The following is a 22,042-nucleotide window of genomic DNA, read 5'->3' as shown; positions in this document are numbered from 1 at the left end:
ATGAATAAATTGTGGGGATTTAATGTACAGTATTATAGTTAATAATACTGTATTATATACTTGCAAGTTGCTAAGAGAACAGATCTTAAATGTTCTCACCACAAAGAGAAATGATAATTACACGACATGTTGGAGGTGTTAGCTAACACAATGGTGGTAATCATTTTGCATTATATGTGTGTACCAGGTGAACGTGTTGTACATCTTAAACTTACACGAAGTTATATGTCAGTTATACCTCAATAAAGCTGGTAAAAAATCAGAAATAATTGACAACAAATTATAATAGCACACATGTGATTAGCTATTTTAGTTTTGTTAGTTATTGAAAAACCAACATTGCAGACCTGCAACATGTATTCAATTCCCTAATAACCTACTATTACTAGTAATATGTTCCTAAGGTAACTGCCATTAGAATCACATAAGCTGGGTAAGTAAAAGTAAAATAATCACTGTTTAATGAATGCTTTTTAAACTTAAAAATGTTGATTTTTATGTGCCTTTTTATAACATATTTTTCATTTTTCCACAGAACAGAAAATAAATTTACATATTGTTTTAAGGATTTTATTATTCAGTTTAAAAATAATTCTTCAGAAGTTATCATAGAGATTCTTGTATGATACATTATATATGCCTAGCAAATATTAGAGATTGACACTATTTTAGCTGTATTTAAAGGTTAGAAGAGTCATACATTTAATTATCATTTCTAACAATCATCTAGGTATGAAAAAATCATACTTTTATAATTAAATAGAATCTTGCATATCAGAAAACATAAGTATTTTACGAATTGGAAAAAAGTGACATGTAGAGTTTCTAATAACCTAAAAAAAATGAAAAAAGGCTAGAGACTCATTTAAAATTTTTCTCAACACTGGAAAAATATTCAAAAATATATAATAAAATAGCATTATTTATTTATACTTAGAAATATACCTCAATAAAAATACAGTTATTTATTTCCATATTTTAACAAATGACAAGTCATAATTTCTGTCTCTGAATGATGAATATGATATTTATAGTTGTTGAATCAACTGATGTTCAAATAATCAAATATAGAATTTAAAATAAATACATTTATTTTATTTTTTTATTATTTATAAGACATGGAAATTACATGACATACCTGGAGCTATATAGCAAGGTTAAGGGTAAAGAGAGAGACCCCAGGTACCTAAGGTTCTGCTTTTATTGGGTTTGAGGATAGAGGCCTAGCTTCATGGGCTCACTCCTTATTGGTGAACTTAGAAGATAAGAGAGGGAATTCAAGCGCAGGGAGAAGGAAAAAAAAAAAAATGAACAAATGGTGGCCCAGATGGTTAGTTACCAAAATCTCTAAAGCAAAGGTGCCTCAGCTGTGGAAAGGCTGGCTCTTTACCGCATCTTGTGGCTGGCAATGTGTTTATTAAAGACAGTAGTCTGGGGAAGGGAGGGAAATCCAAAGGGGGAGAAATCGGAGAGGGAGACAAACCATGAGAGAATATGGGCCCTGGAAACAATCTGAGGGTTTCAGAGGGGAGGGGGTTTGGGGGAGGGGGTAACAGGGGGATGGGTATTGAAGAGGGCACGTGCTGTGATGAGCACTGGGTGTTATACGTAACTAATCATTGAACACTACATCAAAAACTAATGATGTACTATACATTGGCTAACAACAACATAATAATAATAAAAAAAAACGTGAAAGATATTTAACAGCTGCCTAAACAATCCTTTAACAAGAGCTCCTGCATGTAAGCATAATTTTCAGGGCCAGAGTTGAACAAGATTGTCCTGAGAAGAAAACTAAAAAGAGAGAACTCAAAGGTAATAAAGAACAGAGTTATTATGAATAAGGAAAACAAACAAACAAAACAAGATAGTAGTCTTTGATGTAGATGTCTCTCTGAAATGGATGCTTAGCAATCAAAACCTCAGTCAGGCACTTGCATTACAGAAGGAAAAAAATAATTATCAAGGTTTACATTACAAAGAAGAAGAATAAGAGTTTCAAAAGCAGAAATTTTAAAAAGAAATAGAAGAGAGGACATGACTATATAAAAATTAGGAGAAAATTATCTCAACTGAAAACAGTTTCAAATCTGAAGGTGAAAAGTATCACTGAAATTCTAGAAGACTCATCAAAAACATACACACAAAAGAACAGACAGAAATCTCTAATTCAAAGGAAAATGAGAAAAATACAAGATTCTAGAGAAAATATGAAGGTACCTCAAATATAATGCAATCAGACTGCAATCTGTTTTTAGTTGTTTTTGCAAAACCGGTACCTAGAAGACAGTGAAAGAAAATCATGACTTTTGTGGGAAATAGACTGCTTCTCAAGTCTAAAATCCTACAGCAAATATGGAGGATGGGAAGAGTAGAAACATTCTTTCCCCCTAAATAGCCTGTTCTAAATAAAGTCAGATTTGAGAGGGTGTGTAAGGGGTGGGATACAGTGTCTTGGTGGGAGAACCAGTGCGACATAGTGGGGAAAACAGTGCATATCTTGTTTGTAAAGATGATAGTGTCCAAAAGATGATAGAAAGTGTCCAACTGTGAATAACTGGAACAGAAAGGTAATCATAAATGAAATGAGAAATTATATTAAAGCTTTCCAAAATAACAAAGAAAAAAAAACTAAATAGCTATTTCAAGAAGTGAAATGATGACCTGTGGAAACAATGACTAAAACAGCTTAAAAATATAACATTAGAAAAAATAGTATAATTTTTAAATTATCAATCATCATATCAGTCATGTATTAAAAACTGTTGTTAAAATATAGAGGCTACCAAATTGTCCAAAAATAAAAATACAAAAATTATATGTATTTAACAAAATATACACATAAAATATTCATTTAAAAACTTTTAGGGGCACCTGGATGGCTCAGTCCGTTAAGCGTCTGCTTTCAGCTGCAGCCATGATCCCGGGGTCCTGGGATTGAGCCCTGCATCAGGCTTCCTGCTCACGGAGAGTCTGCTTCTCCCTCTCCCTGTAACCCTCCCTTCTGCTTGTGCTCTTGCTTTCTTTCTCTCTCTCTCAAACAAATAAATAATAAATCTTTTTAAAAAAGTATTTTAAATAAAAATTTGTGGAAATTGATGCCAAATAAATTTTAAAAAGTGTAGTGGCAGTAATAATATTAGAACCATATGGAGTATGAATTAAACTTGACATTGAATTGATAAGTATATTAAGAGAGTTTCAATTTGTAATAATCTGTTTTTATGACAAAAAATTGATGTCAACTTTTTTTAAAAAGCAGAAAAGATGAAACCACATTTATGATTGCAAGTAATTGAATCTCTAAGAATATTAAATGTTTAATAGATATAAAACACACTTTTAAAGTTGAAGAAATGAATAAAAAAGTCATTAATCTCTTAAGGATTACATGTTCAAATATATTTATATATGTATATTTATATATATATTCACATTAGTATATTAAGTTAAAAATGGACTAAGTATTCAGTCACAAATACCATAATCTTTATCATAGGTAATTCATGATTTCCTAGAAAAAAAAGAATTACATAAATTGACCAATATCAAATGGATACTAGAAGATACTAATTAAAACAGACTGAAAGCTCATTAGAGATGTACATGTAAAAATTTATCAGGACCAGATGGCTCACAAGGGACAGCCATATAACCTTCAAAGAACTTATAATACCAAAACCATTTAAATTATTCCAAGACTAAGAAATAGATGAAATCAGTGAAATTTCTTAAAACAGTACATGACCAAAACCTTATATGTGTAATAAAATTCAAACTAAGAATCAAATTCTGCTATGAATATTGATGCAAAATTCTAAATAAAATAAAATCGTTGTTAAAAATCCAGTGATAAAAATATAGTCTAATCAAGAATTTTTACTACTGATGTTTTACCATTAAAAATTATCAAAACAATCTATCATATTAAAATTTAAGGGAATGAATCATGTGCTTCTATCAATAGATGTTAAAAAGGCCTTTAATAAAACCTAGCATTGAAGGATGAATAAAACTCCAAGTAAAGTTAGCATATTATAGAGGATAACAACATCTAAGACAATCTACTAATGGGGAAAAATGTATCAAATTATAAAAATGATATAAATTTTATAAATTATAAAAAATATCAAATTATAAAAATGATATCATTTGGAAATAAGAATGATATGGATAGGAGTTATGGCAAGAAACCTGGGAATCTGGAGACAAGTAAAATGAAAATAACCAAAATTCCTTAGCATGTAGTATATGATCCCTTTGGCATTTTTGTGGCATGTATATGTGTCTATACATATGTCATGAATATGTTACTAAAATCTTTCTGGAATTTTAAGAGTCTGTTTTTAGAGGGACAGCATTTGGTCTGCATGTTATATATAACTTGAAACACAACCAGGTAAGGCCATTTATTCAACAGTACTTTCAGAGTGATCTTGTGAATGACTTACTGTTCTGGGTACAGGGATTACAATGATGATGTCATGGAGCTCTTGTTTAGGAAAGAATTCAAGCATGTAAGAATAGAATAAGTGCTACCACACAAGAATACCCGTGGCACAAGGTGTAGGGTCCTTTTATGCTCATATTTACTCACTGAGCAAAGAAGAATATTGAGCAAATAGGGTGAGATTTCCAGAATGTAATCGGTAGATACATTCCCAAACCTGGAAGTGACTGATTCTACAACTCTCTATTTCGCACAAGTGATAGGGTTGGCTTTTAAGGAAGTGCTAAAGGGCTGCTTAAGTGTCATTTTGTCTCACTCTTGTTTACTCCAATTTTGTAGAGTGTATATTCTGCCAGATACAATGCTGAACATTACTGGTTAAAACGGAAGATTAATTACTTTTAATTTTTTTCCTTTTAGTAATATAGTTTTATGCCAGAAAGACAAACCAGAAAGCAAACAAATAAATAAGCAACAAATTGATGACACAAACATTTATAATGATAAGAATTAAGACGATGGCCATAGGATGGTGACAGGGACTTTTCTACTATGGGGATATTTAAGCTGAGAAGTGCAAGATGCTGTTGTAGCCAAAGTAGTTGAGCATGCTTGAAAGGATACTTCAGAGAGAGGGAGCACATGCTCTAAGGCAGGAAAGAGTTGTTCTTGATAAACTGAGAGACCAAGACATACAGAGTATAGTAATTAAGAGAAAGAGGAAAAGGTGAGATAGTAAAGATAGGAAGGGTATTAACTTATGCATGGCCTAACAGGCCTTTCCACAAAAGGGCTCAAAGATTCAAGTTTTCACATCAAACACAATAAGCAATTAGAAGGAATTAGATTTATTAATTATATTTATATTTATTTATTCTATTTCTGATGGGTTTTGACCACCTTAGACTTTCCAATTGTATAAGATCTCTGCATTTGAGTTCATAGAACAAACTGACCTAAAATTAAAATGTGGGTTTTTTTTTTGAGATGCCTTTGAGTCATCCAGTAGGAAATTGGTTATGTTAGGCCAAGGTCATGAATATAACCCTGTATATAAATGTAAACATGAATTTTTACTATAATCAATTTGATTTTTTTTTTCACCACTGGTTTTCAGCAATCCAGATACAGATAGAGCTAAGATAGGGAGTTGGGATGCGATTTATTCACATGGTTGATTATAGAAAAATATTGTGGGAAATGTGCTACAATGGGCAAGAGATGAGATGAAGTAATGGACCACATAAGCATATAATATAAACTAGAGTGAGAAGTCAGTGAAGTCAGGGAAAAATGCAAGTTGCTGTCAGGTGAAGTATAAATGTAATGAATACAAGTAAGGAGAATGATGGAACGTGGGAGTATGTGCTGTAAACATGGGATATTCAACTTATAGTGAGCTTTGGAGCTGTCCAAATGGTGAGAAAATCTATCATGGGCCATGAGAGTGCATTGATAAAATAGAATAAAGATGGATATTCCCCAAGATGGGAGTATAGAGAATATCAAGATTGCAGTGTCTCCAACAATGAATCTGAGGATTTGAAATAAGAAGGACACTTCTTCTAGTGATAGGTAGCATAGACTAAACCACAGAATCTACATCCAGACAGCCTGAATTGAACCTTGACTTCAGAACATACTGAATGGGTGACCTTGGAAAAGTTATTTAACCCATTCTGTGCTTCAATTTTCCTATTTGTAAAATAGAGATAACAATAATACGTATTGCATGCAGTTGCTCTGAGAATTATGGACTAATGAAAGGCACCTACAAGAGTTCCCAGAATACAAGAAACACTATAGAGTGTTAGATAGATATTAAAAAAAAAAAAAAAAAAAAAAAAAGCTTCAATGAAGGAGTTTGGGACGAGTGACTAGTCTGGCTGCTGCACAGTGAACATGAGACCAGGTGTGCAATCTCTGAGTAGGCTAGGAAATATAGAAATATATAGGACTAGAAGAAGCACCTTGAGGGTGCCTGGGTGGCTCAGTTGGTTAAGCCACTGCCTTCGGCTCAGGTCATGATCCTGGAGTCCTGGGATCGAGTCCCGCATCGGGCTCCCTGCTCAGCAGGGAGTCTGCTTCTCCCTCTGACCCTCCCCCTTCTCATGCTATCTCATCTCATTCTCTCTCTCAAATAAATAAATAAAATCTTTAAAAAAAAAAAAATAGAAGAAGCACCTTGATTTCTATTAAGAAGAATGGGATAGGAGAGAAAGGGCATGAAGAGGACAAAAAAGAAAATACAGTGTTACAAAGCCAAGGGAGAAGAGCTTTCCAAGGAGGTGGGCTTTGCTTTTCATTTCAGCCTTGCTATGAGAAATCATAGATGCAGCTGTTCCAAAACTTATTTGTCCTCTTTGTTGTTAGAAGCTGCTCTAAGATTTGATGCCAAGTGCTACGGTTTTCAAGCTGCTGCTTCAATGAGTTATTTACTCCATTAGCTGCATTGTTAAATTTAAAACAAAGTTGTGTTTGAGAATATGCTACTCTGAAATACAAGCTACTTTAATATAGGTGAGCATGTGTATGTGTTACCAGTTACACTAGCTTCTCTGTTGACCCTCATCAAATAATACTGAACTTTATTTTGTTACCTAGGCAATAGATGAAACTAGAAGTAACATCCAGATGGAACGCTGGTATTTTTAAAGATGCAGTCACTTTGTTAAAAGGAAAAAAAAAAATAAAACAGAAAGACAGTTTTTGGCAATAAACTAGGGTGAGAAAGAGGGAGACATGGGATTTTTAAAAAAATAGACTCAGAGCTATATCTTGTGGTATGATATGGTACCTAGATGTCTGTGCACTCGCAAGGTACAACAGAAGAGAAAACAATGGATAATTGGGGTATAGGTTTGGGAAATTTGTAGAAATTAATACATTGGCAATACTAAGCTGAGTCGCAGGAACCGTTACTATTTACTAGAAGAAGCATATTACTCTGTCAACAGCACTGTGCAGTAATTAGATCATTACTGTTGCACACAGAAGACTATTTCAAGATGAATGCAACATCCTATGTTATCTAGTTCTACTTAAAATGTTGATTAAGATGAGATGGATGTATAATGGAATATTACTCAGCCATAAAAGAAGAACAAAATCTTGCCATTTACCACAATGTAGATGTAGCTAGGGAATATTATGCTAAGCGAAATAAGTCAGAGAAAGACAAATACCACATGATTTCACTCATATGTGGAATTTAAGGGATGTAACAGATGAACATAGGGGGAAGAGAAGAAGAGAGAGGCAAACCATAAAACAGACTCTTAACTATAGGGAACAACCTGAGGGTTGCTGGAGGGGAAGGGGGGTGGTGGGTTAAATATGTGATGGGGATTAAGGAGTGCACTTGTGGTAAGTACCAGGTGATGTATGGAAGTGATGAATCACTAAATTCTGCATCTGAAACTAATATTACACTGTATGTTAACTAACTGGAAATTAAAATTTAAAAAATTTAAAAAAAAGATGAGATGGAAGAGTATCCATTGAAGTTTATAATACTGTAGAAACATCCTTGCTACTAAATATTGATTTTCAAAATCTGTTCTGTAATTTTTAGACCATTGTTCATTTTAAATCCTAGTATTTGCAAGTGTGAAGGAACCACCTAAGGGTGAGGATCACTGGATATTGGTGATATGTCCAGAGATGTAATTTCTTCCTACCTGCTTAGATTTATTCAAGAATGAATACTAGTTTGGTCTAATTGACTAAACATATCATTATTAGGGACTTATAGGAAGAAAGCATATAGAGAGAAGCTGAATTATTTTTTCTTCCAACTTGATTTAGCCATAGGCCTCAAGTTTTATAGTAACTATTTCCTTCAGTCTCTTAGATGATAAGCTTTGGTTTCTCCTGTTCCATTTAAAATACAAATTAAACCTTTTGTGCCATTCCGCTATAGGAATAGACTGAGAATGACTTGTGTCTGAAATATGCAGGAGCATTTAATAGAGATCTACTGGAACTCTTAAAAATCTTTTGTTAAAGTATCTTTCAGTAACAAGGTTTGTAAGAATTGATATATGTTACATATATGAACCTTGAAAATATTATGCTAAGTGAAAGAAGCCAGTCACAAAAATACCACATATGGTATGATACATTTATATGAAATATCCAGGGTTTCCTTTTGGGGTGATGAAAATATCTTCAAATTAAAATATTTGCATAACTCCATGGAGATACTTAAAAAACTGATTTGTGTACTTTAAAGGGATGAATTTTATAGAATGTGAATTATATCTCAAAGCTGTCATTAAAAATTAAACCCACTTCAACAGATGAATGGATAGAGAAGATGGGGTCCATATGTACAATGGAATACTACTCAGCCATCAGAAAGGATGAATACCTACCATTTGCATCAACATGGATGGGACTGGAGGGTATTATGCTAAATGAAATAAGTCAAGCAGAGAAAGACAATTATCATATGATTTCACTCATATGTAGAATATAAGGAATAGCACACAGGACTACAGAGGAAAGGAGGGAAGACTGAATGGGAGGAAATCAGAGAGGGAGACAAACCATAGAAACTCTTGACTCTCGGAAACAAACTGAGGGTTACAGAAGGGAGGAGGGTAGGGGAATGGGGTAACTGGGTGATGGGTATTAAGGATGGCAAGTGATGTGATGAGCACTAGGTGTTATACACAACTAAAGAATTGTTGAACACTACATCAAAAACTAATGATGTACTATATGTTGGCTAATTGAACATAATAAAAAAATTAAAACCACTAACCAAGATTGACCTTATTAATATCATATTTATATATTTATAGCCAGTGTCCAAAATGACTTTTTGTTTGATTTTTCTCTGCTTTAAAAATATTTTTGTAATGTCAGAGAAAATCTGCTTTGGATGGAGTAAACAGGCAAGGAAGGCTTTATTGAAGACGTTTCAATAAGGGAGAGAGTTTGAAATCAACTCCACTGCATCAAAAGGGCGGGAGAGATTTTAAGGACTGGGGTGAGCTAATGAAAAGTACTGGAGGATGTTAGGGAGAAAAAGGCAGTGTGATGAGGTCATCTGTGTTCTTATTGGTCATGTTTATCTTTGTTGATCTGCAAGTAAAATTTATTCTCTGGTTGCTTTTATTTATTTTTTTGTTTTTAAGTTTCAAAATGTTGCCATGTTTTTTACAAATTTTTATTTAAATTCTAGTTAGTTAACATATAATGTTATATTAGTTTCAGGAGTAGAATTTAGTGATTCATCGCTTACATATAGCACCCAGTGCTCCGTACAACAAGTGCCCTCCTTAATAAGCATCACTCTTTTAGCCCATCACCCACACACCTCCCCTCCATCAACCCTCAGTATGTTCTCTATAGTTAAGAGTCTCTTATGGTTTGCTTTCCTCTCTTTTTTTTCCCATAACCCTTATGTTCATATATTTTGTTCCTTAGATTCCAAATATGAGTGAAATCATATGATATTTATCTTTCTCTGACTTGTTTTGCTTAGCATATTACACTCTAGCTCCATCCATGTCATTGCAAATAGCAAGATTTCATTCTTTTTGAGAGCTGAGTGATATGCCATTCTGTATTTATACCACCACTCCTTTATCAAGAAGGTCAAGAGGTTGCTGCTTGTGTTTTCCTCTAGGATTTTGATGGGTTCCTGTCTTGCATTTATATCTTCCATCCATTTTGAATTTATATCTGTGCATGGTGTAAGAAAGTGGTCCAGTTTCATTGTTCTGCATGTTACTGTCCAGTTTTCCCAACACAATTTGTTGTTGAAAAAAAGAGACTCTTTTTTTCAATGGATATTCTTTCCTGCTTTGTTGAACATTAGTTGACCATATAGTTGAAGGTCCATTTATGGGTTTTCTATTCTGTTCCACTGATCTATGTGTCTGTTTCTGTGCCAGCACCATACTGTCTTGAGGACTACAGCTTTGTAATATAACGTGAAGTCTGGAATCGTGATGCCTCCAGCTTTGCTTTTCCTTTTCAAGATTGCTTTGGCTATTCAGGGTCTTTTGTGGTTCCATACAAGTTAGAATTGTTAGTTCTAGCTCTGTGAAAAATGCTGGTGGTATTTTGATAAGGATTGCATTGCATGTGTAGATTGCTTTGGGTGGTATAGACATGTTAACAATATTTGTTCTTCCAGTCCGTGAGTATGGATTTTTTTTTCCATTTCTTTGTGTCATCTTCAATTTCTTTCATAAGCGTTCTATAGTTTTCAGAGTACAGAACTTTTTTTTTTTTTTAAAGATTTTATTTATTTATTTGACAGAGAGAGAGACAGCGAGAGAGGGAACACAAGCAGGGGGAGTGGGAGAGGGAGAAGCAGGCTTCCTGCTGAGCAGGGAGCCCAATGCGGGGCTCAACCTGAGCCAAAGGCAGACACTTAACGACTGAGACTCCCAGGTGCCCCCAGAGTACAGATCTTTTCATCTCTTTGGTTAGGTGTATTCCTAGGTATCTTATAGTTTTGTGGGTTTTTTGTGTGCAATCGCAAATGGGATAAATTCCTTGATTTCTCTTTCTGCTACTTCATTATTGCTGTATAGAAATGCAACAGATTTCTCTATGTCGATTTTGTATCCTGCAACTTTACTGAATTCATGTATCAGTTCTAATAATTTTTTTTGGAACCTTTGGGTTTTCTACATAGAGTATCATGTTGTCTGTGAAAAGTGAAAGTTTGACTTCCTTGCTGATTTGGATGCCTTTTATTTCTTTTTGTTGCCTGATTGCTGAGGTGAGGATTTCTAGTACTATCTTAAATAACAATGGTGAGAGTGGATATCCCTGTCCTGTTCTTGACTGTAGAGGAAAAGCTCTCAGTTCTTCCCCACTGAGGATAATATTAGCTGCAGGTCTTTCATATATGGCCCTTATTTTGTTGAGGTATGTTCTCTCTATCCCTACTTTATTGAGGGTTTTCATCAAGAATGCATGCTGTATTTTGTTAAATGCTTTTTATGCAACTATTGAAATGATCATATGGTTCTTATCCTTTCTTTTATTAATGTGGTGTATCACGTTGATTGATTTGCAAATACTAAACCACCCTTTCAACAAAGGAATAAGTTCCACTTGATTGTGGTGAATGATTCTTTTAAGGTACTATTGGATTCGATCTGTTACTGTTTTTTGAGAATTGTTCCATCCATGTTCATCAAGGATATTTATTGGTCTGTAATTCTCCTTTTTAGTGGGGTTTTTGGAATCAAAGTAATGCTCAGCCTCATAGAATGAGTTTGGGAGTTTTCCTTCCATTTCTATCTTTTGGAACCGTTTGAGAAGAATAGGTATTAACTCTTCTTTAAATGTCTGGTAGGATTCCCCTGGGAAGCCATCTGGCCCTGGACTTACATTTGTGAGGAGATTTTTGATTACTGATTCAATGTCTTTGCTGGTTATGGGTTTATTCAAATTTTCTATTTCTTCCTGTTTCGGTTTTGGTAGTTTATATGTTTCTAGGAATTTATCCATTTCTTCCAGATTTCCCAATTTGTTGGCATATAATTTTGCATAATATTCTCTTATAACTGTTTGTATTTCTGTGGTGTGGGTTGTGATCTCTCCTCTCCCATTCATTATTTTATTTATTTGGGTCCTTTCTCTTTTCTTTTTGATAAGTCTGGCTAGAGGTTTAAGAATTTTATTAATTCTTTCAAAGCACCAGCTCTTAGTCTTTTGATCTGTTTTACTGTTTTTTTGTTTGTTACTATATGATTTATTTCTGCTCAAATCTTTATTATTTTCCTTCTTCTGCTGGCTTTAGGCTTTATTTGCTGTTCCTTTTCTAGCTCCTTTAGGTGTAAGGTTAGCTTATATATTTGAGACTTTTCTTGCTTCTTGAGGTAGGCCTGTATTGCTATGTACTTCCCTCTTCTGACCGTGTTTGCTGCATCCCAAAGGTTCTGGACTGATATGTTTTCATTTTCATTTATTCCCATGTATTTTTTTTTTAATTTCTTCTTTAATTTCCTGGTTGAGCCATGCAATCATTAGTAGGATGTTCTTTAACCTCCATGTATTTGTGGTCTTTCCAAATGTTTTCTTGTGGTTGACTTCAAGTTTCATAGTCTTGTGGACTGAAAATATGCATGGTATGATCTTAATCTTTTTGTACTGACAGAGGCCTGATTTGTGACCCAGTATGTGATCTTTTTTGATGAATATTCCACATGTACTTGAAAAGAATGTGTATTCTGCTGCTTTAGGATGAAATATTCTGAATATATTTGTTAAGTCTATCTGGTCCAGTGTGTCATTCAAAGCCATTGTTTCCTTGTTGATTTTCTGTTTAGATGATCTGTCCATTGCTATAAGTGGGTTGTTAATGTCCCCTACTGTTATTGTATTATTATCAAAGAGTTCCTTTATGTTTGTTATTAATTGTTTTTATATATTTGGGTGCTTCCAAGTTGGGGGGCATAAATATTCACAATTGTTAGAACTTCTTGTTGGATAGACCACTTATTATAATGTAGTGCCCTTCTTCATATCTTATTACAGTCTTTGTTTTAAAATCTAGTTTGTCTGATATAAGTATGAGTACTCCAGCTTTCTTTCGATGTTCATTAGCATGATAAATAGTTCTCCCTTTCCTTACTTTCAATCTACAGGTGTGTTTAGGTCTAAAATGAGTCTTTTGTTTTATATATATAGTGTGCCTTGTTTTTTCATTCTTTCCGATGCCCTGTGTCTTTTGATTGGAGCATTTAGTCCATTTACATTCAGAGTGATTATTGATAGATATGAATTTACTTCCCTTGTGTTACCCGTAAAGTTGTTGTTTCTGGAGATTTTCTCTGTTCCTTTGTAGTCTTGCTTTCCCTCTGAAAGAGTCCTCTTTAATATTTCTTGCAGGGCTGGTATAGTGGTCACAAACTCCTTTAGTGTTTTGTTTTGGTTTTTGTTTTGTTTATTTTTGTTTTGTCTTGGAAACTCTCTAGCTCTCCTTCTATTCTGAGTGGAAGGCTTGCTGGATAAAATATTCTTGCCTGCATATTTTTCCCCTTCAGCACATATCATGTGAACATATCATGCCACTATTTTCTGGCCTGCCAGGTTTCTGTGGAGAGATCTGCTGCTAACCTCTTTTGTCTTTTCTTGTAGGTTAGAGATTTCTTTTCCTTTGCTGTTTTCAGGAGTCCTTCCTTATCTCTGTATTTTGCAAAATTTACTACTTTATATATTGGTGTTGGCCAGCTTTTGTCAGTTTTGTTGGGAGTTTTCTGTGCCTCCTGGATTTGGATGTCTGTTTCTTTCCCTAAATTAGGGAAGTTTTCAGCTCTAATTTCCTCAAATAAACCTTCTGCTGCTGCTTCTGCTTCTGCTGCTGCTGCTGCTGCTTCTTCTTCTTCTTCTTCTTCTTCTTCTTCTTCTTCTGGGACTCTTATGATATGACTGTTATTATGCTTTATGGAGTCACTGAGTTCCCTAAGTCTATATTGGTGATCTAATATTTTTCTTTCCCTCTTCTTTTCAGCTTCACTATTTTCCATAATTGTATCTTCTATATAACTTATTTGTTCCTGTGATTCTTCCATCCTGTGGTCATTCCATCAGTCAGTTTTGCATCTCAGTTATAGCATTTTTTTTTTTATTTTGGCCTGAGTGATTTTTAGGTCTTTTATCTCTGTGCTAAGGGTCTCTCTGGTTTTTTCTATGTTTTTCTCAAGCCCAGCTAGTATCCATACAATTGTTGTTTTAATTTCTGGTTCAGGCATATTACTTATATCTATTTTGATTAGCTCCCTGGTTGTGACTCCTTCTTGTTCTTTCTTTTTGGGATTAATTCCTCCATCTTTGCATTTTGTCTGGATATCTGTCTTTTGTGTGTTAGGAAAGCCTGTGTCTGGTCCTATTTCTACTACAGCTAAAGCTTTGGAGCATTCTACGATCAGTAGACCTGGTTCGTGCAGGGAGTTTGTGCTGGTCTTCTGGGGGCAGGGCCTGCTGCTGTTCTGGCTTTTAATCACACTTGACCTATTAAAAAAGGCACCTATAAGGGCGCCTGGGTGGCTCAGTAGGTTAAGCATCTGCCTTCGGCTCAGGTCATGTTCTCAGGGTCCTGGGATCAAGCCCCACATTGGGCTCCCTGCTCAGCGGGGAGTCTCTTTTCTTTCTCTCTCTGCCTCTCCACCCTCTCATGCTCTCTCTCTCGCTCACTCTCCTTCAAATAAATAAATAAAATCTTTAAAAAATTTAAAAATTTAAAAATTTAAAAAGCAGCTATAAAGCCCAGATGGGTAGGGCTTGGTGTAAGTGATTCAAGCCTCCACTGTGGGTGCCGTTTCACTTACTGAAGTCCATCTATTGATGGGAGGGATGAAAAATGGTGTTGGCCCTCTCTCTTCCCTGGAAAGGGGAGTTCATGCCTGCCACTATTCAGGAGACCCTCACAGAAGAGCAAAAAATCTCCCCTCTTGTGTCCCAGGCTTCTGTTAGATCCCAGCCTTCACTGTCTGCTTCGGCATGGTGCACCCACCCAGGTCCTGTGTTTTATTTCAGGTGAGCAGCTGGGTTTCAAAACTCCAAATTTTAAGGAGCTGGCATAGTGTGGACCCACGCTGATCCACTGGGGAGGGTCTTGCTGTGGCTGGTACCAGTTTGTCCTAGAAAAGCAGTCATACAACTGCACAGGGGTTTGGATTTTATGATACACTGTTGCAAAAAGCTCTGGCTGCTTTTAAGATTACCTATTTATAGCTGTTATTCCAGTTACTCCATACTTCTTGTGCTTGGGTGTTAGTGCATTTTTTTGGATCTATAGAGTTAGAGATTCTATTTGGGGGGAAAAAAGCCATTTAACTTAGAGTTGCCTCATAGCTCACTGATACTCTGTTCTTTTTTGATATTGTTATTCTTTTATATTTTGTAGTATTTCTTTCTGTATTTTATTTTATATAATCTTATTGCTATTTCTTCATGTTCACTAAACTGAGACCTTTCCTTTTGCCTTTCTATTATTAATTTCCACTTTGATTACATTATGAGCAGATAAACATACTGTGTATGATTCCATTTCTTAGAAATTTCAAGGTTCGTTTTATGAATCAGGATAGCATCTATTTTTATATATGTTCCATGGGCACTTGAAAAAATGTGTATTCTGCTGTTGTTGGGTAGAATGTTCTATAAATGTCAGTTCCTATTGTTTGATGGTTTTGATGAGTTATTATATACCTTGCCAATTTTTATCTAGTTTTTCTGGCAGTTTCTGAGAGATGGATGCTGAAGCCTGCACATAAAATTGTGGATTTCTCCTATAAGATCTATCAGTTTTGTTTCACATATTATCTTGTTTGGTGCACACAATTTGAGTTTGCTTTCTCTTTTTGGATGTTGACCTATTTATTGTAATTCATATCAATATATCCACACACTTGTTTCTTTTGATTATATTTTACACAGTACACATTACCATTCTTCTAATTTCAATCTGTTTATATCACTATATATGAAATTAATTTATTATGGACATTATATTGTTGGGGCATTTTTTTTAATCAATTCTACCAATTCCTGTCTTTTTTGTTTGTTTGTTTTTATTTAAATTCCAGGTAGTTAACATACATTGTAATGTTAGTTTCAGGTTTAGAATGTAGTGATTCATCACTTACATACAACACCCAGTGCTCATCTCAACAAGTTCCCTCCTTAATACCCATCACCCATGTAACCCATCCTCCCACCCATCTCCCCTCCAGCAACTCTGTCTTTAAATTGGTCTTCATATGTCAGGGCAGATGATGGTTTGTGAATGAGATATTTTGAAATCTAATTTTTTTTTAATTGGAGGTTTTGTTGTGTTGTGTTTCTTAGTCTATTTTCTTTGAACTTAACAACTTCAGTACCCAATTTCCTAGAATAGATTTTAGTTCTGCATGTTCAGTTCTTATATATAAAATTTTTGAGCTTAAATAAATATGTATTTATCTTGAGTACCTTAAATAAAAAGGTATTTTATCTATCTTTCAGTGTTTTATGCAGGAATGGAGTACTACCAATCTCTCTGTCATTTTACCTAGATTAAATCTACAATGGTAACCACAATCTAATCTGGAAAAAGAACAAGTGTCTTTCCATCAGAATTTAATCAAATCTATTTTATATATACATGGGATACTGTTTTCCATTTCTTTTAGCTCATTTTTATCATCATCGTCATCATCAACATCAGCATCATCAAAGGGTTTAGTATCTCTTAATGTTAAAAATTAGCAAATTGAAACAAAGTCCACAATGTGGACAATGTGAGTCCACATTGCCATCCCAATAACCTCGCTCTCTCCTATTACCTTCAGAGCCAAAACTTGTGCGTGTGTGTGTGTGTGTGTGTGTGTATGTAACATTTACATATACTTTTTATTGTGTCTCACTTTGTACTAGGTATTACTTTGTCTTTGTTAAAATACTCTCATTTCCTAATTTCTGAATCACTAATAATTCTGAGTCACCAATAATCCCACCTTGGTAGACACCTCTTCTCAGTATCCTTCTGAAGCACCTCCTTTTCTACTTGAACTGCATATTTTTTTTCAAAGTGTAACGTGCATTTTGTTCTATTATTATACTTTCTCCCTAAATTAGGAAAATTGAAATTTCATCTTCAAATATTAAATTTTCTTTATCAATTCCTAAATGTAAATCTTCATTTGCAAATTGTATCTAAATTGACATATCCAAATAGGAACTCTGTTTCTTCCCTGAATTTGCATCCTCCAAATTACTAACCAATCTCCATCACATAAAATGGTCAGGTCACACACACAGATTTTAAATTCTTTTTAATTAAAAAATACAAAAATCATTCTTGATTACTGCTTTCATTCACTCTCCTCTTATACTCGATACAGTAGTATTTCGTATTGATTATTCATCTAAAATATATGGATAATCCAACATCTTTTCATATGTTTATCTCCATCCCCTAGTTCTGGCAATTATGTTATATTACTGGAATCTTAAAGGCACATCTTCCCAGATATCTCTGCTTTTCTGTTACCCCACCTCCATAAGTATTCTTCCCACAGCATCAAAAGTGCCCTTAAAATGGCATTGACTTCTGAAAATACTTAACAATTTTATTTCACTTAGGAAAAAAAATCTATACTCATTCTTAATTGTCAATATATGCATCAGTCATTGGGGTAAGTAAAATGAGTGAAGATGGTCAAAAGGTACAAACTTCAAGTTATACATAAGCCTGGGGATGTAATATACGTACAGCATGGTGACTGTAGTTAATAATACTGTATTGTATATTTGAAAGTTGCCAGAAGAGTAGATCTTAAAAGTTTTCACCCCAAGAAAAAAATGTAATTATGGATCTTGGCTAGACGTTGTGGTGATCATCTTACCATGTGTATATATATGAAATAATTATGTTCTACATCTGAAACTAGTATGTTATATTTTAATTATATCTCAATAAGAACCCCTAAAGCCACTGCTATGCAGTAGACTACTGAGTTCATACTTTGAAAAATTTGTAATGATGAGGGCAAAAGCTCAAAGTATACTTATTACATAAAATTTACTATAAAACTACATTATCATGATCCTAACTAGATAAAAATCTTTATGTAAATATCCAGTGGTGGAGTGAGTAATGATTGTGCTTTCTCCATGACTAAATGGACTAAGAATAATTTACATAAATGTCAGGTATGTACTGACAAACCAAGAAAGTGCAGGTTGGACTGACTGCTTAAATTGGAATTTCTAATATATTTTTAGGGTTGTGCCAAAGAGTTGTTGTGAACAGTTTTAAGGAGTTTGTAGACTACATTACACTCTTTTTTTTTTTCTAATGCTAGTGTAAAAACTACAGTAAAAATGTATATAATCAGACACTGTATTGTACTAGTGTTAATTTTAATAATCAAATCTGGTATGTTCTCTATCTCATGTAATTTTCAATATAGAGTGAAATACACCTACTAAAAATACTATTTTTTCTTTTATTTAGCAATACTGATTGTAAAATTCACAATTGATTTAATGACAGAAAAAATAAAATACATCTTAATTGCTTTTCATTTATTTTGTTGTTTTTAATCAAAATCAGCATACACTTGTCCAAAAGATTATGTACTTTGTCCTTTTTAAGTATCACAATTATATTTTGATTTGAAGAGTTCTTAACCTTCTATGTTACTACATTTTCAAAGTCAAATAGGATCCACATGGATTATAAAATGCCTTTTATAATCCAGTTCACAGTTTTAATCACTTTAGAGTCTTTAGATTGACAATAAGATATTGAGGCCTGTCATAGATCTTAAATTCTTATGCATTTAAAATATTGTTATTGCTCTTTCCTAAATAATTATTTAATGAACTTATATTTAAACAAAGGCATTTAACAAACAGATTTTCTGACATGTTGAAGCTCCCTTGGTACCCAAATTATATTCTTTCACAATATGTAAATGATGCACACACAATGTTAAAATATTTTGCACTTTATTCTATTCTCAATTAAATTTTCTTACATTGACAATCAGCCTTCTATTGTATGTACCAATCAATTGTTCTAATAAAACATTGCCAAGATCATTTTTTTAAACTACCAAGCAAAATTTAGGACTCAACTTAAATTGAAACTCCATTGTATGCTATATCAAAAAACCAAAATATAAGAAGCTGAATTTTCCACGTATGGCTGAGTATTCTTTGAGCAGTCAGTGACAACTCTATCTCAGTATACTCCTCTGACTGGAAATTAGAAAGTTATTTTTCACATTTATCATTAAGTGCATTCCATTTATCATTAAGTGCATTCCATTTCAAAAATTCGAACTATGAAACAAGTCTATATTATTATCAAGGAACTATTATAATTAAAATGTGACCAGTGTTGCTAAAGATGTGTGTAAGCTGCTATAGAAATGCATATTCAGTTTAAAATTATATGATCTAAAGTCCATGTTGTCTACTCTAGAGCCTTAGCACTTAGAACCTTAAAAAAAATTAAAGTTATAATTAAATAGAATTTTAATATCATTCCTTAGCATGAAGTGAAAGAAAATTATAAAACCAGTCATGGGTTAGTATTAATTTTCTTAACAAATGACATAAGTTAACCCAAACAGCACATTCAAACATGGATACTCATGATGTACTCAAATAAATTAAAAGTCTTGTAATTATTTTTTTAAAGATTTTATTTATATATTTGAGAAAGAGAGAGAGTAAGAGAGAGCATGAGAGCAGGGTGAGGGGCAGAGGGAGAACCAGACTCCCCACTAGCAAGGAGTCCAACATGGGGCTCGATCCCAGGACTCTGGGATTATGACCTGAGCCAAAGGCAGATGCTTAACCAACTGAGCCACCCAGGTGCCCAAAAGTCTTATAATTATGAGCCCATATCTAAACATGTTTTTTAACTTATAGAGACAAAGATGTTTATTTGTTTTTGTTCTGTTTTGTGCTTTCTTACTATTATTATACTTGCTACTAATTATTTAGAGTTTAGTAAGTTCCAAGTTCTATGTGCATGTTTTCATTATAAAAAGAATGGTTAAGCAAAGGCCCACTTTACAGAAGGTGAATTAAGGATTAAAGTGGTTAAGTTCCTTCCCCAAAGGCACACTGCTAGAAATTGATATACCTAAATTCAAGCACATGTCTGTTACCTATTTTCAAGTCGGTACAGTTTTATTGATATCATAGGTGTCCAAGTTTGACCCAGCACAACCCTTCTGTGTGTATGATTAATATGGCAAAATATAAAAATTTTATGATCATTTATATATTTGTCCATATTATTAACTTACCTAATATATTGTTGGACACTATATGTTTTCTTATTATAAAGGTGAAACAAAATACTATTTACCAAATGTTTGAAATTTTAAATACTCAAAACAATGTGAATGGATTTAATATATTTTAATACATGAATATTATGTAGAAAGACATGCTAAATTTACCTAGACTCAACTATATCATGCAAAACTAAAGCATAAATTTTTACTTCATATCAAGCCATTATGAACTATCTACAAGGATATGAATTGAATTATCACTTAAGATAATTTACATATTTAAGAAACATACTGAATGCATGAAAGTTATCTTTCCTCAGTCAGATCTATATGATAGATCGAGTAGATACAGATTATCTAATTTAATTTATGATACATAAAAAGTGCTAAAAGCATGCTAGAATAATTTGTTTTCCCTCTGAGTCATTATATTTCATACCAAATACTTCTCACAAAACATAACCTATATTAAAGTTATTTATCTTGTATCTTAACATCATTTACAAAAAGTGTTGCTATATAGTGTTCTTTATAGAGTGTTTATAAAGTGAGATTCACACTTAATATATGTAATTCCACTATAGATAGATAGATAATAGGTAGATAGATATATGATATATATAGACATGATTGGGTGGCATGGAAAGGTTATATCAGTAATTTAAATTATATTGTGTTAGTATAAATGCACAATAAAGTGTAGATATAGATTTAAATCACATGCATGGGCTATCCTGATCAATATGTTCATGGTAATTAATACGATATTAGTAGTTCTTGAAAGTCTGTGATGACAAATAGTTTCAATGTTTTTTCCAGTATTTTAACATATAAAATATTATAATAAACATAATGAAATATCTTTCCGTTTTATATATTACATCGTTTATTTCTTAAACAATTTTGAAATAGTCTTTAAAGAAAATAGAAAATGAATTAAGACTTACATAAAATTAAACTGAACCACTTTCTTACACCATACACAAAAATAAATTCAAAATGAATTAAAGAGGGGCGCCTAGGTGGCTCAGATGGTTAAGCGTCTGCCTTCGGTTCAGGTCATGATCCCAGGGCCCTGAGATCAAGCCCCACATCAGGCTCCTGGCTCAGCGGGGAGCCTGCTTCTCCCTCTCCCTCTGCCTCTCCCCCTGCTCATGCTCTCTCTCTCTCTCTCTGTATCTCAAATGAATAAATAAAATCTTTTAAAAAATGAATTAAAGACCTTAATATGAGACCTGAAACCATAAAAATTGTAAAGGAGAAAACAGACAGTAGTTTATTTGACATAGGCCATAGCAACTTCCTTCTAGACATGTCTCCTGAGGCAAGGGAAACAAAAGCAAAAATAAATTATTGGGACTTCATCAAAATAAAAAGCTTCTGCACAATGAAGGAAACAATCAACAAAACTAAAAGACAACCTTCGGAATGGGAGAAGATATTTTCAAGTGACATATCTGATAAAGGGTTACTATCCAAAATCTATAAGGAGCTTATAAAACTCAACACCCAAAAAACAAATAATCCAGTTAAGAAATGGGCAGATGACATGAATAGACATTTTTCCAAAGAAAACGTCCAGGTGCTTAACAGACATGAAAAGATGCTCAACATCATTTATCATCAGGGAAATGCAAATTAAAACTACAATGAGATATCACCTCACACCTGTCAGAATGGCTAAAATTAGCAACACAGGAAACAACAGGTGTTGTTTCTCCACGAGGCTGTGGAGAAAGGAGAACCCTCTTTCACTGTTGGTGGGAATGCAAACTGGTGCAGCCACTCTGGAAAACAGTATGGAGGTTCCTCA

The sequence above is a fragment of the Halichoerus grypus genome, chromosome 4 (assembly GCF_964656455.1).
Source record: "Halichoerus grypus chromosome 4, mHalGry1.hap1.1, whole genome shotgun sequence".
Lineage (NCBI taxonomy): Eukaryota > Metazoa > Chordata > Mammalia > Carnivora > Phocidae > Halichoerus > Halichoerus grypus.
The sequence above is the reverse complement of the archived record's forward strand: the minus strand, read 5'-3'. Positions refer to the sequence as shown.